The sequence below is a fragment of the Sitophilus oryzae genome, unplaced genomic scaffold, assembly GCF_002938485.1.
Source record: "Sitophilus oryzae breed Bouriz unplaced genomic scaffold, Soryzae_2.0 scaffold_1621_pilon_pilon, whole genome shotgun sequence".
Lineage (NCBI taxonomy): Eukaryota > Metazoa > Arthropoda > Insecta > Coleoptera > Curculionidae > Sitophilus > Sitophilus oryzae.
Window position 1 is genome coordinate 944,563 of NW_022146305.1, and position 14,814 is coordinate 959,376.

A 14,814-nucleotide genomic window follows, 5' to 3' on the forward strand; every position below is an offset into this window, starting at 1 on the left:
CTTTACCGATAAAGGTATAAGTCGAGTTAATTATAAGTTATAAAAAAAAGTCAGGTAATGAGTAGATAAAAGCAGATAGCTCTAATAAAAGGGCATGAGAATGTGCAATTAGTTTTTTGATTTTCCAAAAAGTAACGGCAGGAAAAAATAAAATTCATTTTCCAAAAAATTCAGCAATCCTTGGAATTTTTAAAAGTTTTTTGATGGCATCTTGGTGAACATAGCAAAGCGCAACTTTGCCCCAATTTAACCATATTTGTATCTATTACGGTTACCGAGATACCAGTGCCCGTACCTCGAATTTGTAGCACCCTGTATAGGTAATTACACAACTGATAAATGAATGATGTCAATTTTATTTGCATATTCTTCAAAAATAGGTTAACCGCAGTGTGTTGTAAACAATCATAAAATGTATAAATGAAGGAAATCGAAGGAGTTATGGTTATTAATGGTTATTAAAGATTTGTGTTGGTTGTCCTTTAAGTCAATGAAGTAGTGGAAAAAAGAAACAAGGTGAGTTTCAGTCAAATTTATAATACATCCGCTCAAGAAATTCGCTATTACTTTACCGATAAAGGTATAAGTCGAGTAAATTATAAGTTATAAAAAAAAGTCAGGTAATGAGTAGATAAAAGCAGATAGCTCTAATAAAATGGCCATGAGAATGTGCAATTAGTTTTTTGATTTTCCAAAAAGTAACGACAGGAAAAAATAAAATTGATTTTCAAAAAAATCAATCCTTGAAATTTTTATTAGTCGTAAATTAAACAAACATGTTGACTAAATACTTAATAGGTTCAACCATAGTTCAGTCATTGGGGATCAAAAAAGGGGCCTGTTTGGAAATTTTGGGGTCCCTAACTAAAATCCATAAAATGCACATTTGAGAGGTAAGCCTCATTCCATTCTTGTGGTACATCCGTTCCGTTTATGCTGATGATGACTGAACTACCATCCGTAACTTGGAATGGGTGTCCTCCAACGGTCTAAGACACTCGAAAAATTTCCTCAGAACTTACGACCGAGAAAAATCAAAGTTTTTCCTTGATTTAAAGTAAGAAAAAACAATCTTCGTATTGTCAGGGGGTTTCTAACAGGTCACTGTCTCCTCAACGAACGCCTCAGTAGGCTAAAGCTGAGAAACAACAGCGAATGCAGATTCTGTGGATGCAAAAATGTATATTGTAGCTATTAGACATCCGTCCTGAATTGGATTTATAACTCTTATCTAACATAATATTATTCTATTATTGTCTAAGTTGTTATTGTTTTGTCTATGAGACAATAATAGTTACGTCAAAACGGGACCATCCATGACCCCGCATGTACGACAAATTGTTAGGCGCGCATGTTACTTATAAAAGAAAATGTACAAAAGATTTGTTCCACATGTAGGTATACGTGTAAATATAATTACTAACTAAATTAGATATGATTATTCGATTGATTAAATGATTTCGAAAAACAAAAAATACATTTAAGAAGCTGGATAACTCTATTTTTTTTTCTTAAAGACATCAGTCAGAAAATGAGATATGAAAATGCCACGCAAGCTTTTATTAATATGAAGAGGATGCTGTTGATGCATTTAGTTATTGTTTACTATATTTTTTATCTGTTCTTTATATGTTTACTATAATTAATTTTTATATGTTTACTAGCGTGTACCAGCGACTTCGTTCGCGTCGAATTAATCCTTTGTAATGGTGATGATAAAGCAAAGCAAGATTATCCATTAACATACAAACTGGATAAAATTTTCTCACATTTATGTCAGCATGAGAAAAAATAATATGGCGATATTATTATATAAGAAATTACCCAACTTTTTGGAACACCTTGTATGATTTTTTAAAAAAATTCAAAATATGTAAGAAAAAACAAATAAATTATGCTTGTCCAAGCGTTGTCACGAAAAACTAACCGTTTTTTAAATAACAAATATTGTAATATTTGAGGGGCGTTTTCACCCTCTTGGAATTTGAGATTCGAGAAACCCCTCCTTATTAAACCTCTACACCCCACAGTCAATCCGTTTACCAAAAATCAGCTTTAAACGTCAAGAAGTTTAAGCAGAATCGTGATTACTCAATGGTCATATTTTATAAAACACCCTGTATAAAATTATAAAAATCTTAAAATATGTAAAACCACAAAATAAAAGATACGTGTTTAAGAGTTTTTCCGAAAAACTCACCGGTTTTTAAATAAAAAATATTTTAATATTTGAGGGATAGTTTTACCCCCTTAGAATTCGAGTTTCCAAAAATCCCTTCTTATCGAACCTCTACACTCTAAAGGCAATCTGTTTTCCAAAAATCAGCTTTTTGCGTCAAGCGCTTTAAGCAGGATCGTGATTAATCAATGGCCAGATTTTTCGAAACACCCTGTATACATTTTTAAAAAATTTTAAAATATGTAAAAAAACAAAATAAAATATACGTGTTTAAGCGTTTTTTTGGAAACTTGACCGTTTTTTAAATAAAAAATATTGTAATATTTGAGGGGTGGTTTCACCCTCTTGGAACTGGAATTTCGAAAAATCCCTTCTTATCGAACCTCTATATCCTAGAATCTACCTGTATGCCAAAATTGAACTTCTTACGTTGAGTGGTTTGAGCAGGATCGTGATTAATCAGTATGTCAGTCACTTAAGAATTTTATATACACACACCGGAAAAGTCTAGGGATATTACAATGTTATCCAGCCATCGTCAGTAATTTTATTATTTGCATATCTAATATAATAAAATTAAAATAAACAAATAGTTTACAGGACGTATTGGAAATAAAAATGCGAAATTTACCGAATTTTTCAAATTTACCTTGATTTTTATTGAACTCAAAAAAATACACACCTTTTTTTTTATTCTAAACTGTGAATTAAAAAAAAAGATAAAACCATTTTTACTTAATAAAGGGTATGGCCTCCTCTACTGTTCATTACAGCCCTACATTGTCTCTCCATGCTCCTGATCAGGTTGTCGATATCTTCTTGAGGTACAGCCTGCCACGCTGCATTCACGTCTCGAACCAGACCCCTACGAGTTTCACGAGGCATATCCATTCTCAAAATTCTTCTTTGGACCGCGTCCCCTACGTGCTCGATGGGGTTGAGGTCAGGAGATTGTGCCGGCCAGGGTAAGATGTTAAATTGATGAGCATTGATAAACTCACTTACCACTCTGGCTGTACGAGGCCGTGCATTGTCATGCATGATAATGAAGTTTCTCCCAAAATCATTGGCATATGGTAACACGACAGGCTCAAGAATTAAATCACGATATGTGATTCCTGTTAGAAACCTTTAAAAAAAACGAGATCGGTTTTTCGTTCTAACTGGACTCCTCCCCAGACCATAACTGTTCTACCTTGATAAGGGTGCATTTCCTGAACATGATCCAACCGAATAAGATTTCCCGGTTCTCTCCATACCCTAAGCCTTCTCGAATCCGGATGAATTCCAAAGCGTGACTCAACCGTGAAGAGAACATTGGCCCATTGTTCATTCGACCACTGAACATGATCTTGAGCCCACAAATATCGTACCTCTCGATTTCCTCTCGTTAAGGGTTGAGCTCTCCAGAGGCGTCTGCTTCTTAAGATGACTTCTCTTAATCTATTGCGAACAGTGTCAGGACTAACGGTTATATTATGTGTTTCTTGGAGAATTAAACTAAGCTCTGGTGCTGTAAGAGTCGGTCGGCGTCGAACATTTAATGGTAAAAAATAATCTTGCTGAGGGGTAGTAATGCGATGTCGCCCTGTGTGCCTTTCAGCAACATCACCACTTTCACGGTAGCGTGCACTTAATCGCGATATTACACTTTGCCTTGTATTTAAAGCTCTAGCTAAGTCGATTTGGCGCATTCCAGCTTCGAGCATACCCATGGCGCTTAGCATTTCGTTTCTGTTAAAATCTCTACGCTCCATAATGTCGTTTAATACTAAACAGAGTTATTTGAATGAATTCTGGCCAGTTATAGTAAAAACATAGCCAGTACAGGTTAAATTCGAACAATTGATGCTAGGTGCTTTTTATACATTTGACAAAAAATGCACAAACACTTCTGCAAATATCCCAAATTTAGAAATAACTAGTATGACTACTTCGTTTCAATCGAAGTAGAAAGAATCGGCCTACAAATATGTGGTTGTTTATTCAAAACATTTATTTTTAACTTTAATAAAATTATATCGCTATATTTTTCGGGTGTGTGTATTAGTATAGATAGATAATTATTGTGTCTAAAGTTGTTATTGTTTTCTCTATGAGACATAATATTTATTTAATTTAGGTGCAATTTTAGACACGCGTCCACGTGTGGAAAATATATTTCTAAAATTATACTTCTATTAATAGATAGTCTATAATTGTGGCTGTTTATTAATTAATTTATTTTTCGTGTAATTAGAAGTTACTAATGAAATGCCGTGAATATTCCATAGTATACCTACAATTAATACTAACTGATAGACGCACCATTGCATTGATGGGGATTTAATTTTCCACGTGTTAAAATAATTAATAACTGTTTATAATGTTTAATGCGTTTCGTGTGTCCTCTTTTAATATCGATTCGATATTGAAATTTTTTTTCCCACATCTAACAAAAGTCTTCGACTCTGTGAACAGAGATGCGTTTTGGACAATTATAAAAAGTTCGGAGTACCCTGCAAATTTTTTACAGTGTGTAAAAGCCTCCATAACAACAATAAGTCAAGAGTGTCACCATCATGGATCACTGAGCGACCCATTCCTAACAAATACAGGAGTTAGGCAGGGATGTATGTTGCGCCTCTCCTATTCAACATATTCATGGCAGCGTTCTTCATTATATTGCACAGCAAAGTGCAGGAGAGAGAGAGGATTGGGCATTAGATACCTACAGATACGACGCACAGTGCGTCGTCCCATGGACAAAAATCAAAAAATAAGTCAAAATTTACTAATATCTGAATATATAATTTTATACTTATAGCAATGTTCAACCATCCTGTATATTATTTTTCATAAACAGCGTTTTTGTTAGCAAATATTTTCACTAAAAATTAATTTTGCGATCATTATCTCATCAGTGAAAAGAATAACATTCATAGTAGTTCTGTATATTATGGAGTTAAACGGGTACGTACTTAATTGAAAGCCACTATGGATATTGTTAAACAAGGTATGTCCTTTAAATTTATTTCTAAACAAGTTCGTGATTGTTTAGTTTTTATTTATTTTTTAAGATGATTCTTAAATGGGTATAAAAATTTTACGTTTTCAAACTTCAAAAAGGCATTTAAAAAAAACATATCGAAACATATCGTATTTATTGAATATTTTTGTTGCCATATTCATACACTTTTAATTTTTGTATAGTTCATCTGCGTCTGCTTGCGACGAACTTTATTTTATAATACTTTTCAGATGGAGTAAAATTGATAAGCAATGCCGATCTGGCTAATACTTGGCTTGATCATAAGGACAAGAACTCAAAATTATTTGTATTTCAAAAATACGTTCTTATTAGATATTGATGAACCTTCCAGTCAAATGAGACACCACTTGTGCCTGAAAAAGTCCAGTATGTTGGAGCGAAACGTCGCATAAAAAAGTGTCCATCTTTCAATTTATTATAAAATCTCATGCCCAAGAAAAGGAAAAATAATATATGAATATGGTCTATTAAAGAGGTAGCTATTAACATCCGAACCCCTCATACCGACAAAATGAACAGTAACAACGCGAAAAAGTAACATATTAGAAAATGATGTACAGAAATATCTTATATGTGAGGATACTTCATCTACCTGTGATTTGGATACTATAAATTTGGAAGATTCTGTCAGCAGTGATTCTCCTGAATCAGAGTAGTTACGACCTATGCATTTTGTTGTCCTAAAGTAAATTTATAGTATCTTAAGTTTCGCATCGGTACCCACTTTTTTTTTAATTAAATATAACATTAATGTTTCTTTTTCATTAAAGAAAAACATTTTTATCTTATATTAGGCTTATATTGTAGGAATCATGTTCTAATGTTATTTCAATTCTTTTTTATCACAGGGATTTATTTAATACTTACACCGTTTTCATGCTATAAATTATTATTTGCTTAGATGGAACACAGCTCCAACATTATTATTATTTATAAGATTTTTTTTTCATAAACGTGGGACTAAGAACATCATCATTTAGTACAATGAGAGTACTCATCATTTGTGTCAAATAAATCTAGTTTGAATAAATTGCTTATAATAAAAGAGAAGTTTTGGATTTTTGTCCTCTAGAGCCATATGTTCGAAGCACTGTGCGACGGCGCACACTGGGGCAGAATTGGCAATTTATATACAATAAGTATTAAAAACCAAATCTCTTCCTAATTCAGGCGAAATTAATGTATTGTTGTAGGCTATATGCCGCTGAATATTATATAATAATATAGGCGCTGAATCGACAGTGGTTGCTTAGAAATAGTCTTTGTTTTTGCGTATCAACTAAAATTTTTTCGATTTTCTTGAGCCGGCCTTTCAATTTACTCCTATTTTATATTTGATTTTCTAGTAATAAGTTTATATTTATTTTAATAGCGACATTGTTATTCGCTCGCATCGGGTAAGTAAATTAATATTCCTCTGGTTTTGATCTATATTACGTGATTATTCGAAGACACAGGAAAGTTGAAGTAATGTAAGTATAATGAAGTGTTGGTACACGGACGGATCCAAAAACGAAAAAGGATCTGGCGCAGGAATTTACTGCAGCAGTCCAAAGACTGAGATCTACTACAGTCTTGGAAAACACACCACGATCTTCCAAGCTGAGCTATATGCTACTGAAATCTGTGTGCAACTGCTGGTAGAACAGCAATACACCGGGAAAACAATATGCATATTTTCGGATAGTCAAGCAAAGCTGAAAGCACTTGAGGTAACGAAAAGCACGTCTATGACGATTCTTCAATGTAAGAAACTACTCAATATACTGGAAGATAGGAACAAAGTGTCGCTAATATGGATACCGGGACATGTCGGCCTAGAGGGAAATGAACGTGCTGATTCCCTCGCCAAAATTGGTGCAGGCTCGCCATTCGTGGGCCCAGAACCGACACTTAGCTTTCCTAAAAATCTCGCAAGAGACAGGCTCTGTGAATGGGTTAGGAGTGCGACATGGAACATGCCAAGAAAATCCTAGCAGGGCCATCCAAACATAGAACAGGAGAACTCCTAAAGGCCGGTAGGAATGGAACGCGTGTGCTCACTGCAGTGTACACGGGCCACTGCCGGCTGAGATCTCACCTACAGAGGACGGGACTGGTGGAAGACGCCAAATGCCGACTCTGTATGGAAGATGATGAAATAATGAAGCACGTTATGTGTACCTGCCCCGCTGGGAGCAGGACCAGGTTTGAGATGTTTGGCAAACCCATGCTAGACCTATCAGACCTAGGAGACATATCGCCCTCAGACATAACGGCCTATATTAAGAGGCTGGGTCTTGAGGATGAACTTTGACGCTCTTGTAAATTAGAGCTTGTAGAAACTGAGACACAATAGGCCCTCGCGGCCTCAGTGGAGGGTCCCCTATGGGACCCACTCTTAGTCAAATACAATACAATACAATGTAAGCCAAAAATTTGCACCCACTTAATTAAATTTGAAAATCACAAAGTAGTTTAGTTATGAATCTTCGTACATCCGCCTGATTTTGACATATATTATTTTTCCTTCATTCAAACAATTTAATATTATAACGAAACTTTTTGCCCGTTCTTGCCCTTTTGTAAATTATTTTAAGTTTAATGAACCTATGAATAGTCGAAAAATTGATCATAAATAATCGCTAAATTTATTCTCGCTAAGTTTTCTTCGGCAAATATTGACATTTCTCTGCTATTTTCTTCTGGATATATGGTATAAAAATAGAAAATAGATGAAATACTATATTACGTAATGAGTACTGTAAAAAATATATTACGGGCGAATAGAAAAGATGCGCACAAAGGGTGTGGTGATAGGTGTAGTATAGTATAAAGGGCATTACTATATTTCTGCAACAAGATTTACGTACTAAACTTTACCTACGACCACAAATACTGCAAAAACATTTTCGTTATTAGTTTTTTAAATGTTATACAGGGTGGCACCTCTCATACTACTCATACATACTACACATTTTTTATAAATTTATACAGGGTGTTTCATAAAATATGACCATTGAGTAATCACGATTCTGCTTAAACTGCTTGACGTTTAAAGCTGATTTTTGGCAAACGGATTGACTGTGGGGTGTAGAGGTTCGATAAGGAGGGGTTTCTCGAATCTCAAATTCCAAGAGGGTGAAAATCCCTCAAATATTACAATATTTGTTATTTAAAAAACGGTTGGTCTTTCGGGAAAACGCTTGGACAAGCATAATTTATTTGTTTTTTTTTACATATTTTGAAATTTTTTAAAAAATCATACAGGGTGTTCCAAAAAGTTAGGTAATTTCTTAACCACGATTCTGCTTAAACTGCTTGACGTAAAAAAGCTTATTTTTGGAAAACGGATTTTTCGAAGTCAAATTCCAACGAGATGAAACTACCCCTCAAATATTACGAAGTTATATAATAATATCGCCATATTGTTTTTTCTCATGCTGACATAAATGTGAGAAAATTTTATCCAGTTTGTATGTTAATGGAAATTCTTGCTTTGCTTTATCATCACCATTACAAATGATTAATTCGACGCGAACGAAGTCGCTGGTACACGCTAGTTCTACTATTTAATGACAATGACTTGCATCACCATGTATACGCGATTGCAATTTAAATGTCTGGATGTTGTCCTCAGAACGGAATGCAGCGCAAATTGAGGAACACGTGTATAGATCTTCAGACAGATATCGTTATTTTTCATTAATTTACAAGGTATCAAAAAAACCGGTCGAAATATAAACAAAAGCTGAAACGACGCATTCGAAAAATTAAGCGACTCTCCTTGATATGTTGTAAAGTGCAGTCTCATCGGTACCCACTTTGAAAAAATCAAGATAGTATAAAATCATATTCGCGAGATTGTAATAACCAGTAATATGTCATTAGTGTAGTAAAGATATGTTTATATGTAAAACCGGCAAAAGTATATTATTTGTCTGTGATTAATGAACTCTTGTGTGACTGAAATCACCACAAAACAGATTTAGTGAGTCTTTTTTTCTCTTTTACTCTAGTTCTAGGCGAACCAATTTAATAAAACCTATATTTAAGTTAAGAATCCATTTTTTTTAATAATATCGGATACAAAAAAAAACGCAACGGAATTTTTTTTCGTCATATTCCTTTGGACATACCAACTACTGATACCAAAATTTTGCATAAGGGTTCGACTAACCCTATTGTGAAACACAAATTTAATTTTATATTTTAAATTCCAATTTATTTAATATTTGGCTCATTAATATACTGGAATGCTTTATTCATAAACAATTTAATTATAATAATTATAATCTAATCTTGAATAGTATGCCAAATATATATTTCCGTTGTTTGATAAAATCGTTGTTTGAAAAAGAGATTAATAGATAAATAAAGGAATATTTTTTGTTATAAAGCATTTTATATAAATAACATTTAAAATCTGCATTTTTACATAAATAAAATTCGAATTTTACAGTTTTTAATTGTGATCAATTTATACCGGGTGCGTCTGAAAAGTGGCTCATCCCTATAACTTTTTTATTTCTTCAGATAAAAAAACGAGATTTGGTATGTTAGTATATGACATAAATTACGATTGACTGACGCATTCGATTGTTTTTTGGTCACCTCCTGTTTCACCGGAAATGACTAAAACTTTTTATTTTTAAATGGCACCCTCGCTATTTTTTTACTTTATTTGATAGAAAACGACATTCTGAATAGAATGACATATCATATGTCAATTTTGACATTCTCGCTTAATAAAAAATTGTATGTTAAATCTACTAATTTAATCCCCTAAATCTAGCAATTTAAAAAACATTTTTTTTGTCAATAATTTGCTGTCACATACTGTATTTTGGCATTTCGAGTGAAACTATCGGTATAAAAACAGTCACGGCATTCTAAATTAAAATTTAAAATGTAATACCGAGAGTTCCATTTACAAATCAAATGTGATTTCCGATTTCCGGTAAAACAGTTTACTTAGTTTTAAATGCAACAGTTTAATAATGATTTCATCGTGTAAGTTATTTAAAATTTAAAATATCTACATTCGAATTAATTTAGTTAAATAAAATCTGATTTAACTCATTTTATTGATATTAGTTTGTAAGGTAGTGGTCTATTAACCTTGGTCTATAAAATTTTTCATTGTGGAAAATTTTACGACAACTTACTTCTGTTATTTATGTGTGTATATATTTAAATAAAAAAAACCGCTTTGATATTCCGTTGACCGTATACATATATCCCATATATTTCACAATTATTGTACAGGGTGTCCCACTAAGAATAGCTCTCGGCTGTATCTCGGAAAGTATTAGCAGTAGCGGCTGGCGGAAAAAATATTTATAACTAAAGAGGCTATGGGAAATTGTTGGAAATTATTTTCAAGTTTGTACAGGGTGGGTCAAATTCGACGCTTTTAAATGGAGACACTCTTTTCTATAGGAGATAGATAAAAACTAATATCGGTGTCTGGAGCTCAATTTTTGTCAAAAACATGATGGTGAAAACCGCATATCGATATCTGTTACCGTTTCGTAGTTACGGGGTGTTTTTCAAAAATATGCATTTTAAACAAATCGCTGTAACTTTTTTGCTATGGAAAATGATGTATTTTTATGAAAACATTTCCGAAGCACCTTTTTACGTAGAATTCAATGGTTTAAGTATAATTTTTTTAACATTAATAATTTAAGAATTATCAACAGAAAATTTGATTTTTTATATGGAACACCTTGTATATTTTTAATTTATTGAAAATAATTTAAAATTACCTTTCCAAAAATATAACACACTTGATGTTTTGCTCGATTCTTCTTCGAGATATAGAGTATATACAAATTCGCTCCCTTTAAATAACTAGGCTTTGAACGGCACCGGCTGTAATGCAAAAAAAAATTCTAGCTGTGAGCATCAATTAAAACGAAAATAATATTTGCTATGAGAGATGCAGAATTTTATAACAATTTAAAATATATTTAACCAACATCAACACATTTAAACTATATTTAATAACAATAAAAATAAATAGCAAACCAAGACATGAGATTTTGCTACAGATGTTCGACATATCGACCGTCTTCTGTTGTGGACAGACGGGGCAGTTTTTGAACATTTCTCGCGGAATTCATTACCTCAGTGTGGGTGAAAGATACCTTTTCATAACTGCTAAGTATTTCTAATTCTTGTCTAGATTATACGGAAGAAAGGAACCTTTATTCTTCGCAAATATATTCATAGGATTAGATCCATGGGCACTGGGCACTAAGTCAGGCGGCCTCGACGGCCAACGGTCAATATCATGATGATGATAATTAATAATTGATTATCATCAATAAGGGGTCCAAAGCCTACTAGTTAAAAGTGGCGAACTTTTAAAAATTCTGTATTTCGAAGGGGATTATAACAAAATAGTAAGTGTGCTATATTTTTGGAAAGGTAATTTTAAATTCTTTTCAGTTAATTAAAAATATACAGGGTGTCCCAAATAAAAAATCAATTTTTTGTTGACAACTCTTAAATTATTAATTTAAAAAAATATATACTTAAACAATTAAATTCTACGGAAAAAGGTGCTTTGGAAATGTTTTCATAAAAATACAAAATTTTCCATAGTAAAAAAGTTACAGCGATTTGTTAAAAATGCACATTTTTGAAAAACACCCCGTAACTCCGAAACGGTAACAGATGCGGTTTTCACCATCATGTTTTTGATGAAAATTGAGCTCCAGACACCGATATTAGTTTTCGTCTATCTCCATTTAAAAGCGTCGAATTTGACCCACCCTGTACAGTGACCGCTAGGGGGCGCAACTGCAACAAAAAATAGGAAAATGGAGTTTTTACACAATTTTGCCTAGATAAGCTGTACTATAAGTAATAGCTTCATAATCTTCAAAAAAAGTAAATTTTGAATATTTTTTGTTAGAGCCATTTTCCCCTATCTACCAAAATAAAGTGGCGGGGGAAGGTTAGATCTATTTTTATTTGAATATTAATAACTCTGGACTGGATGATCAGAATCCAACAAACGAGGGTTCGTTTAAAAGAGCGTTTCTTACTCTATATTATACCATATAAATAATAATAATAAGCTTTTGAACGTAGACGCTAGGGGGCGTTGTCTTACAATTTAACAAACATTGCGCGTTTTTTCAAAAAAATTAAATGCAATAGTATATGTAATTTTAGCTGATAGTAAAGAGTAGTAAAAGCTTAAAAAGTCAGCGAAAACCGCATCTTGATATCTTCTTTCAAACCGAAGATATTAGCAAAATTATAATAAATACCAAAAAATAAGCCCTTAATTACCTTATTTTTACAACACGATATCAGTAGCCCTCTTGATTATGCCCATTCTAACAAAAAAAATGAGATAGAAACAGTTAGTTTATTTTAAAATCGACGAAATACCAGAATACCATAATTCCAGAAGTATTAATGTCTAATAATTAAGATATTAATAATAGTGAACAAGAAACGATGATTCAGTGAAGTCATGGTAGGCTTTGGAAAAAAGTTGCTTTTCGCGTAATAGTATAAACGTCAAATTGTTATTAGATCTTGATAGATTGATTTTGACTTCTTTTAATTGCTTTTTAAAAATGCCAACAACTTCAACTACTTCAAATAATAAAGGCATAATATATTTATTTTTTATATAACTGATTTCAGTTATTCTAAAGTCTAATAAATTTCCTTAGAAAATGAAAACAGCTTTTTTCCGCGGGAAAATTTTTGTGTTTATATGGTTTGAAAAATATTAAAAATAAAACGCTAAATGTATTTTTTTTATAGCAGATTTCAGTTATTCTAAAGTGCGAAATTTTGAAATTTCGCATTTCCGCAGGAAAATTTGTGTTTTCCGTGGTTCACTGTAGTTTTTTAAAGACAATTTTTTTTCTAATAACTGATTTCAGCTAAACGAAAGTTGACCCCAATGCCGATGCACCAGTGAGTCAGTATATCGTCGGCTTTATGACGAAAAGGCGTATCTCGATTTTTGCTACTTTTCAGGAGAGCAATTTAAAGAAAATCACTTACTTTATTTGGCCAATAAATGTAAAGTCTTTAATTTTTTAATAGCGTTTTTGTATTAACACTTAAACGGAGACATTGAGGAATCGTTCTGAAGATAAATTGAGCGTAAATTCTAATAAATAATTTATTTTTAGTTGTTTAATAGAGATAGGCTTTTTTGTTGTAATAATAATAAATTTATTTCCGAACGAATAGTATACATACGCCCATGTAAAATAAATTTAAAAATGACGGTAAAGTGTTCTTAATAAGAAAAAAAATGATACAATATTCACATTATGGAATACTTACAAGAAAATACAATACATACATACAAGAAAAAATCTGAAAATCGCCAAAAAATCAGAAACAAATATTTTTAAATACTTTTTATTCGCGTTGGATTAGATCAACTGAAAACAAAGACAATTTTCATGCCAGAAGCAAAGACAATAATCAATTAAAATACTCTTATCTAGCTTATTTTAATAATATTGTTTTTTATACAAAAATGCATTTTTTAACTAATATATTTTTAGTAATTTTTTAGTTAATTGAGGGCATTAATACAGGGCATTTAAACTCCATATAATAAAAACCAAACTAAACGAAAACAAAACATGTTTCTTCATTCGTTTTTTTATACAAATAACTGTGGGAGTAACTGTTTCTGTTTTCCCTGTTCAATGATAAAAAATTCGACTTCCATTCTACGTGTTTATGCTGGATGATGATAGGCACAATAAATAAAATTTTCCAAAAATTGGTAGGGATGACAATGCCAATGGCCATGACGACAATAATGAGATGAAAATTATTGTATTTTCGGGCAAGTTTTTGGTTCGCTAAAATGTTCTTAGAGAAATTATGATTTCCATTAGGGCAATTTTCGATTCGTTGTTTTGCTTTCGATCAAAATTTTCCTTTTATTCGGCCATTTATTCTCGGACAATCTTTTGCATGCCCGATACAGCTATGTGCAGAGTCTAGCTCATTCCAGCAATGGTTTTTGGCAAAAAATAGACTCTAAAATCACACTGTAAAAGAGAGCTGCTGCCTCGATAGAAGTTTTATTTTGTCCCAAGCAACCGTCAGAAAATAATTAGGTAGAATGGTGTGATTTTCTCTCGCATGCATTTTCGTAACTTAAAACAAAAGGACCTATCTCAAATTCCATCTTTCTTGTAGTATAACAATTGGTATAGTCTATAAAATGAATAACTTTGAATTTTGACCGTTATTTTTTACCAACAGGGCAAATATAAAATCCCTCTATCAAAAAACTTACTGATATTCTTTAAATTGAGTGTCTGAACGAATCAGATAGGTAACTCTTTTTACTTTCGTGAAATAGAAAAGGAAAATAATAAAACAATTGACAGTTCTTTCTCTTCTTGCAAAAATCAACACAATTGTCAAAAGTAAAGTGTCATCAGCTTTTGACGTTTCAAAATATCAGACCAATGCCGTCTCTAATAGAACAGCCTCGGAGCGAGATTTATGACGTCAGGCTAGTTAGATACTACGGATTAATAAATATGTTGTAGAATACATGGAAAACATAATAATTCCTCGTATTTTTGGTTTGTATTTTAAAAATGATACAGTT

The 14,814-nt window shown here is 32.4% G+C and overlaps 1 protein-coding gene across 2 annotated transcripts in view; it reads left to right on the forward strand.

The window, feature by feature from the left end:
* The first annotated feature begins 446 nt into the window (after positions 1 to 446).
* The window catches only part of LOC115880324 (venom carboxylesterase-6-like), a 54,123-nt gene continuing 39,755 nt past the window's right edge, over positions 447 to 14,814 (forward strand). Inside the window, exon 1 of one of the 2 annotated variants that reach the window (XM_030897525.1) lies at positions 447 to 516. The gene's annotated coding sequence lies outside the window, so the exon portion shown is untranslated. Of the gene's footprint in view, positions 517 to 9,018; positions 9,181 to 14,814 lie in introns of those variants that run through there. The other variant, XM_030897521.1, reaches the window with a different exon arrangement.